This window comes from Macaca thibetana, chromosome X (genome assembly GCF_024542745.1).
Source record: "Macaca thibetana thibetana isolate TM-01 chromosome X, ASM2454274v1, whole genome shotgun sequence".
Lineage (NCBI taxonomy): Eukaryota > Metazoa > Chordata > Mammalia > Primates > Cercopithecidae > Macaca > Macaca thibetana.
The window spans coordinates 79,599,918-79,609,803 of record NC_065598.1 but is presented as its reverse complement, the minus strand read 5'-3'; the positions used below and the strand labels follow the sequence as shown (position 1 = coordinate 79,609,803).

Sequence of the window (9,886 nt, the reverse complement as noted above, 5' to 3'; positions counted from 1 at the left end):
ATAACAAACAGAATCTCAGACCACAGTGCAATCAAATTAGAACTCAGGATTAAGAAAGTTACTCAAAACTACACAACTACATGGAAATTGAACAACCTACTCCTGAATGACTCCTGGGCAAATAATAAAATCAAGGCATAAATCAAGAAGTTCTTTGAAACCAAAGAGAACAAAGAAACGACATACCAGAATTCCTGGGACACAGCTAAAGCAGTGTAAAGAGGGAAATTTATAGTACTAAGTGACCACATCAGAAAGCTAGAAAAATCTCAACCCAAGACCTTAACATCACAATTAAAGGACCAGAGAAGCAGGGCAAACTAATCCAAAAGCTGGCAGAAGACAAGAAATAACTAAGATCAGAGCAGAATTGAAGGAGATAGAAACATGAAAAACCCTTCAAAAATCAATGAATCTAGGAGCTGGGTTTTTGAAAAAATTAACAAAGTAGATAGACCGCTAGCCAGACTAATAAAGAAGAAAAAAGGGAAGAATCAAATAGACACAATAAAAAATGATAAAGGGGATATCCCCACTGACCCCACAGAAATACAAACTACCATCAGAGAATACCATAAACACCTGTCCACAAATAAATTAGAAAATCTAGAAGAAATGGATAAATTGCTGGACATATACACTCTCCTAAAACTAAACCAGGAAGAAGTTGAATCCCTGAATAGACCAATAGCAAGTTCTGAAATTGAGGCAGTAGCCTACCAAGCAAAAAAAGCCCAGGACCAGACAGATTCACAGCCGAATTCTACCAGAGGTACAGAAAGGATCTAGTTCAATTTCTTCTGAAACTATTCCAAACAACCAAAAAGGAGGGACTCTTCCCTATCTCATTTTATGAAGCAAGCATCATCCTGATACCAAAACTTGGCAGGGATACAACAACAACAAAAAAACTTCATGCCAATATCCCTGATGAACATCAATGAGAAAATCCTCAATAAAATACTGGTAAATCGAATCCACCAGCACATCAAAAATTTGTCCACCATGATCAAGTCAGTTTCATCCCTGGGATGCAAGGCTGGCTTAACAGAAACAAATCAATAAACATAATCTGCCATATGAACAGAACCAATGACAAAAACTTCAGGATTATCTCAATAGATGCAGAAAAGGCCTTCAATATAATTCAACACCCCTTTATGTTAAAAACTCTAAATAAACTAAATATTGATGGAACATATCTCAACATAAGAGCTATTTATGGCAAATCCACAGCCAATATCATACTGAAAGGGCAAAAGTTGGAAGCATTCCCTTTGAAAACCAACAAAAGACAAAGAAATCCTCTCTCACCACTCCTATTCAACATAGTATTGGAAGTTCTGGCCAGAGCAATCAAGCAAGAGAAAGAAATAAAAGGTATTCAAATAGGAAGACAGGAAGTCAAATTGTCTCTGTTTGTAGATGACATCATTCTATATTTAGAAAACCAAATCTTCTCTGCCCCAAAACTCCTTAAGCTTATAAGCAACTTCAGCAAAGTCTCAAGATACAAAATCAATGTGCAAAAATCACAAGCATTCCTATACACCAAAAATAGACAACCAGAGAGCCGAATCATGAATGAACTCCCATTCACAATAGCTACAAAGACAATAAAATACCTAGAAATACAGCTAACAAGGGATGTGAAAGACCTCTTTAAGGAGAACTACAAACCCCTGCTCAAGGAAATAAAAGAGGATACAAACAAATGGAAAAATATTCCATGTTCATGGATAGGAAGAATCAATATCATAAAAATGGCCATACTGCCTAAAGTAATTTAGAGATTTAATGCCATTCCCATCAAACTGTAACTGATATTCTTCACAGAATTAGAGAAAGCTACTTTAAATTTTATATGGAATCAAAAAAGAGCCCATACACCCAAGACAATCCTAAGCAAAGATAACAAAGCTGAAGGCATGCTTCCTGACTTCAAACTATACTACAAGGCTACAGTAACCAAAACAGCATGGTACTGGTACTAAAACAGACAGATAGACCAATGAAACAGAATGGAGACATAAGAAAGAACAGCACACATCTATGACCATCTGATCTTCGATAAACCTGACAAAAACAAGCAATGGGGAAAAGATTTCCTACTTAATAAATGGTACCAGGAAAACTGACTAGCCATATGCAGAATACTGAAACTGACCCCTTCCTTACAACTTATACAAAAAAAATAACTCAAGATGGATTAAAGGGTTAAATGTAAAACCCAAATCCATAAAAACCCTAGAAGAAAACCTAAGAAATACCATTCAGGACACAGGCATGTACAAAGATTTCCTGACAAAAATGCCAAAAACAATTGCAACAAAAACCAAATTTGACAAATGAAATCTAATTAAACTAAAGGCTTCTACACAACAAAAGAAACTCATCAGAGTGAACAGACAACTATAGAATGGGAGAAAATTTTTGCAATCTTCCCATCTGACAAGGTTTAATATCCAGAATCTATAGGAAACTTAAACAAATTTACAAGAAAAAAAAAAAAAAACAGCCCAATCAAACAGTGGGGAAAGGACATAAACAGACACTTCTCAAAAGAAGACATTTATGTGGCCAAAAAAAACCTAAGAAAGAAAGCTCAACATCACTGATCATTAGAGAAATGCAAATCAAAACCACAATGTGATACCATCTCATGCCAGTCAGAATGTTGATTATTAAAATGTCAATAAAAAATAGATGCTGGTGAGGCTGTGGATAAATAGGAATGCTTTTACACAGTTTGTGGGTATGTAAATTAATTCAACCATTGTGGAAGACAGTGTGGTGATTCCTCAAGGATCTAGAACCAGAAATACTTTTTTACCCAACAATTCCGTTAAAGGGTACATATCTAAAGGAGTATAAATCATTCTACTATCAAGACACATGCATTGGCCGGGCGCGGTGGCTCAAGCCTGTAATCCCAGCACTTTGGGAGGCCGAGATGGGTGGATCACGAGGTCAGGAGATCGAGACTATCCTGGCTAACACAGTGAAAACCCGTCTCTACTAAAAAAAATACAAAAAACTAGCCGGGCGTGGTGGCGGGCGCCTGTAGTCCCGGCTACTTGGGAGGCTGAGGCAGGAGAATGGCGTAAACCCGGGAGGTGGAGCTCACAGTGAGCTGAGATCCGGCCACTGCACTCCAGCCTGGGTGGCAGAGCAAGACTCCATCTCAAAAAAAAAAAAAAAAAAAAAAAAAAAAAAAAGACACATGCACATGTATGTTTATTGCAGGCCCCTATTTACAATATCAAAGACATGGAACCAAGCCCACCAATGATAAGACTGAATAAATAAAATGTGGTACATATACACCATGGAATACTATTCAGCCATAAAAAGTAATGAGATCATGTTCTTTGCAGGGACGTGGATGAAGCTGGAAGCCATTATCCTCAGAAAAGTAACACAGGAACAGAAAACCAAACACTACATGTTCTCACTCATAAGTGGGAGGTAAACAATGAGAACACATGGACACAGGGAGCAGAACAACACACACCTGAGCCAGTCAGGGAGTGGAGGGTGATGGGAGGGAGAGCATTAGGACAAATAGTTAATGCATGTGGGGCTTGAAACCTAGAGGACAAGTTGATAGTTTCGGTAAACCACCCTGGCACATGTATACCTATGTAGCAAACCTACACATTCTGTACTTGTATCCCAGAACTTAAAGTAAAATTAAAAACAAACAAAAAACCAAATAAATAAATAAATAAATAAATAAATATTGATTGTGGAATATGGCTTGAATATAGGCTCCATTACTGATTAGCTGCATGTCTCATTTTTTTAAAAAAGCTGTTGAAATGGACTACATAACCAGTTTTAGCTTTTTGAAATCAAGTCTAACTTAAATATTTATTCTAAGTCTTGCCTGAATTTTGATAATAAGAACATCATAAGACAGGGTCCTCCTCTTTGTGAGTCAGTATTTTATCCCAGGCACCTAGCACATGCCTTGCTTGGAGTCGGTGCTCAGCAAAACTCTGTGGAACAAACAAAAGAATGAATAAATAAATAAATGAAGGTTTGTCTGCAGCTTACAAAACAAAGAAAAGAAAGAAAGAAAAAAAAAAGAAAAGAAAAATTAGCCATCAGAGGCATGTTAAAGATGTGTTTACTCCAAACTCTCGAACTTGATGGAAAGCTTAAATTAAATTGAAAAGGGCACACTTTTCTGTTTAAGAGATTCAATGGTTAATTCTGTGTCTGTATATGCAACCTAAGAGCATCTCGTGTCCAGTGCCAACAATCCCCAAAAGATAGGTACAATAATATAAAATTGATGCTTATAGAAGTTCCTGTTTAGGTGCAGAATATATTTCTGAGAAATACCTCGTCTCTGGTAATGTCAGAAAAATTTTAAGTCAGTGGAATAAGTCCTGCTTTTCTGGTCTAATCTATGTATTCTTGCACTCTCAATTAAGTAAGAATATTGTCTTGAGTTTCGCCACAGTAGAAATGGCAATGCAACACACACACACACACACACACACACACACACACACACACACACACACAGAAGTAAAAGTCAGTTTCAGGAGGAATTACAAACTGAGAAATCAAGAAAAGTTATAAAGGGAGAAAAAATATTGTACATCAATACTAATAAACGTATTTTAACATAAGCTTTTGTAAAATACATATTTAAAAAAACTTACAGAAATAAAAATAATTGTAAGAAAATATTATGAACAGTTGTACACCAGCAAGTCAGATAATATAGATCAAATAAGCAAATTCCCAGGAACATAGTCATTACCAAAATTGATTAAAAAAGAAATAAAAAATCTGAACAAAATTATAACACAGAATGAGATTGAATCAGTAATAAAAAATGTCCCAATGAAGAAAAGTCCAGGCCCAGATTACTTCATTGGTGAGTTTCATTAAACATTTAATGAAAAATTAACATCAATTTTTCTGAGACTTTTCAAAAAATTTAAGAGAAGAAAACACTTTCTAAATTATTTTGTAAGGTCTGCATTACTCTGATACCAGTCAGAAAAGACATTGCAAGAGAAGAAATTAACAGAGCTATATTCTTTCGGAACATACATACAAAAATCCCTAAAAAAAAATGAGGAAAACAAATCCAACAGCATATTAAAAGGATTGTAGAGAGTGGCAGAAGATGGATACCAGAGGACTTGGATCTCATCTAAAGGGCAGTATTCCAGCTACTGAACTTGCAGCAAGAGGATCTCTTGCAAGTCATAATCTTCTGACAATTTTGTGTGTGTGTATGAAAAATGAACTTTTACCTAGTCACCCTCTTGAATTTTCGGAAGAGAATTTCCAGCTTAACCAAGATAAAATGAATATTTCCCCACTGAGAAACATTCAGTGGTTATTTGCTCCACTAAAATTATAAATCGAAATTTAAGGCAGTGCAGCAGATTTGATGTCTTCCATTTCTTTTGAGCTCAAACCTTTCATTGGATATTTTGAGGGGTAATGAAGAGACTACCAGATTTGAAGCTATGCTTATCTGTCACAAAGTGAAGTAATGGGAGAATGACACTTGGTGGAATATAAACTCAATTTACTATAATACAATATGCTATTCATGGAAATAGAGGGGCTGCATCTTGTTTATAGTCACTTCTGTACTATAATTTGATGCACACAACATTGAAAGTACTGACACATGGGAATTTTTGCACAAGTAGCCTCAGTGGTCATTTGAAATTTTGGGAGTGTTTGGTTTATGGCCATGTGACAACTGAAGGCACTAAAGACAGATGATTTTAATGTTTCTAATTTATATTAAAAAATGGCTTTCTATGTCTTTAAAATTACTGCTCATAAATATTATAAAATAGCCCACAAGTTGAAGATGAACCTGTTGTCTAAGTATTCCATAAATCTGAATAACCATTGTAAACATTTGAGTCTATAAACTTTATAGTAGCACCTTTCAAAATAAATATTTGTAATTGATTTCAGTGGCAAATTGAGTACAATATATTTATACATATTTATACATATTTCAGTATAGTCCATTAATACTATTAAGAATGAGATACTTACTGTATTGATGCTATTTTAGAATTGTAGCTATTCTCTTTCAATTTGAAAAGTACAAGTTCAGAGGTTTTGGGTTTCGTCTTGTGTTTCAAGTGAAAAATTAAATAAAGCAACCAGCAAATGTAGGTTAAAAAAAAAGGGTTGTATACCATAACCAAATGAGATTTGTCCCAAGAATACAAAAATGGTTTAACCTAAAAAAAAAATCAATCAACAGAATGCAACACGTAAAGAGCATTTAAACACTCCACGTGAGCCTCTCAATTGAGGCAGAAAAGGCATTTTACAAAATCCAACACACTTTCATGATAAGGAAACTCAGAAAACTAGGGGTAGAAGGAAATGTCCACAACATGATAAAGGGTATATAGGAAAAACTCACAGGACATAACACACTTAATACTGAAAGACTGAAATATTTTCCCCTAAGATCAGGTACAAGACTAGAATGTTCAAATTATCACTGCTATCCAACATCATATTAAAAGTCATAACCAGGGAAATATATAAGAGAAAGAAATTTTAAAAATCCAAATTATAAGAGAAGGAAAACTATATTCACAGATGACATGATCCTGTAAATAGGAAATACCAAAGAATCCTCAAAAAAAAAAAAAATCTACTGGGCTTAATAAATTAATTCAGCAAAGTTGCAGATCGGCAATGAACAATAAAAAAAAAAAAACTAAAAACACAATTTCATTGAAATAACATACAAATAATAAAATATCTAGGAATAACTTTAACCAAAAAGGTGAAAATCTTGTCAATGGAAAACTATAAAATATTTCTGAAAGAATACCTAAATAAATAGAAAGACATTAATGTTCATGGATTGAGAAATTTAACATTGCTAAAATACCAATACTATTTAAAGCAATCTACAGATTTCAACAGCCTTTCTTTTGAGAAGTCAAAAAGCTGATTCTCAAATGTATATGAAATTTCAAAAAGCCCTGAATAGCCAAAACAATCATGACGAAGGACAACAAAGTTGGAGGACTCACACTTCCTAATTTCAAAATTGAGTACACAGCTATAGGAATAAAAACAATATGAGTAGTCATATAAACAAATGGAATATAGTTGAGAGTTCAGAAATCAATCTGTATATTTATGGCCAATTAACTTTTTATTTTATAGGTACATAATAGTTGTATATATTTATGGGGTATATGTGATACTTTGATACAATCAAACAATACATAATGATAAAATCTGGGTAATTGAGATATCCATCACCTCAAACATTTATAATTTGATTGTGTTGGAAACATTCTAAGTCTTCTCTTTTAGCTGTTGTGAAATGTACAACATTTTTTTGTTAACTATAGTCACCCTATAGTGCTCTAGAAGACTAGAACATATTCCTTCTACCTAACTGTATTTTTGTACCCACTAGCCAACCCATCTTTATCCCCTACTCTCCACTACATTTCCCAGCTTCTGGTAAGCACTATTTTATTCACCATCTCCATGGGATCAATGTCTTTTTTTTTTTTTTTTTTTTTTTTTTTTTTTAGTCCTCACACATGAGTGAAAAAAAAAAGTGATATTTGTCATTTTGTGCCCTGGTGTAACAAATTGATTTTTGACAAGGGTGTCAAGTTTATTCAATTGAGAAAGAATAGTTTCTTCAATGAATTGTGGTGGAATAACTAAATTTCCAAATGCAAAAGAGTGAAGTTGTATCCCTACGTTAAACTGTACACAAAAATAATCTCGCAATGGATAAATTACCCAAATATAAGAGCCAAAACCTAAAATCTCTTACAAGAAAGCACGGGGATAAACTGTCATGGCCTTAAATATGCTAATGGGTTCTTAGATATGGCACTAAAAACATGAACAACAAAAGAAAAAACTGTATATATAATAGACTTCGTCAAAATTGAAAACTTTCATGTATCAAAGGACATTATTAAGAAATTAAAAAGACGGCCAGGAGCAGTGGCTCACGCCTATAATCCCAACACTTTTGGAGGCCAAGACGGGTGGATCACGAGGTCAGGAGATTGAAACCATCTTGGCTAACAAGGTGAAACCTTGTCTCTACTAAAAATACAAAAAATTAGCTGGCGTGGTGGCATGTCCCTGTAGTCCCAGCTACTTGGGAGGCTGAGGCAGGAGAATTGCTTGAACCTGGTAGACGAAAGTTGCAGTGAGCTGAGATTGTGCCATTGCACTCCAGCCTTTGTGACACAGTGAGATTCCGTCTCAATAAAAAAGAAAAAGAAAAAATGTAGAAAAAAAGTAAAAAGACAACTTACATAGTGTAAGAAAATATTTGCAAATTACATACCTAAGAGATTATTACAGAGAATAAAGAATTCCTACAATTCAACAACAGCAAAAATCAAACAACCCAATTAAAAAATGGGCAAAAGACTTGAATAGATATTTCTCCAAAGATATAAAGGTAGGCAATAAGCATAAATAAGATGTTCAACATCATTAGTCATTAGATAAATGCAAATCAAAACCACTTTACATCAATTAGGGTGGTTGTAATAAAAAAAAAAAGAAAACCACAAGTGTTGTTGAGGATGCACTAAAATTGGAACCCTTGTACATTGTTGACGGAAATGTAAAATGCTGCAGCTGCTATGGAAACAGTTTGATAGTTCCTCCAAAATTTAAACATAGAATTGTCATATGAACCAGCAATTCCACTCCTAAGTATATATCCAAAGGAAGTGAAAGCAGAGACTCAAACAAGTAATTGTATGCCAATGTTCATTGTAGCCTTATTCCTAATAGCCAAAAGTCAGAAGCAGTCCAAGTCTCCATCAGCAGATGAATGCATAAACAAATATGGCATATAAATTCAATTGAGTAATATTCAGCTATAAAAAGTAATAAAGTTTTGTAACATGATATGACATGAATGAACCTTGAAAGTTTTACACTAAGTGAAATAAGCCAGACACTAAAAAACAAATATTGTGTAATTTCATTTACATAAAATATCTAAAATATGCAAATTTATAGACTAGAAAGATTAGAGATTAACAGAAACTAGAGGCAGACATGAATGAGAAGTCATTGCTTAATGGTAGAGTACTTCTGTTTGGAGTGATGAAAGTTTTGGAAATAGATGATGGTGATTATTTCACAAGATTGTGAATATGATTAATGCCACTGAATTGTATACTTAAATATGGTTAAAATGGTCAATTTTATGTTACATATGTTTGACTGCAAGAACCTTTCAAAAATTGTATTGTACCCAGATGTTATTGTTCAGTATTTTCTTTTCCCAGCTAATCATTTTTTCTTTCAACTTTTATTTTAGATGATAAAGGGGGAACATGTGTAGATTTGTTACGTAGGAATACTGCGTGATTTTGAGATTTGGAGTACAGATCCTGTCACACAGGTACTGAGCATAGTACCTAATAGGTAGTTTTTTAACCCAGCCCATCCCCACAGCCACCTAGTAGTTCACAGTGTCTATTGTTACCATATTTATGTCCACGTGTGCTCCATGCTTAGCTCCCACTTACGAGTGAGAATACGTGGTATTTGGTTGATTAGTTTTAAAAAAAGAAGAAGAATCCTATCGGCAGGGTTAATTTCATAATTGAAACATTTTAACTGAATTTTCTACTTATTAAAATTCTGCTAAATGAAAACTTCATTTCACTTTAAATATCAAATCAGATAAATTTATGTTGTCAATATATTTAGAGTTAGGATGGATATAAAATCACTCATAAGATACGGAAAATATTTTAATGAAATTCATCCTTTTAAGAGAAATGAAAGTTTTTATCAAAATATATTTATACTCAAATAGCTTTAATGTCCTATGATCTGTTATAAACTTAAAGTTAATTAA

General features: G+C 33.9%; 1 pseudogene; it reads left to right on the top strand.

The window, feature by feature from the left end:
- Nucleotides 1–5,149: 5,149 nt before the first annotated feature.
- LOC126946310 (proteasome maturation protein-like) lies at nucleotides 5,150–5,569 on the top strand (annotated as a pseudogene).
- The last annotated feature ends 4,317 nt before the right edge of the window (nucleotides 5,570–9,886 follow it).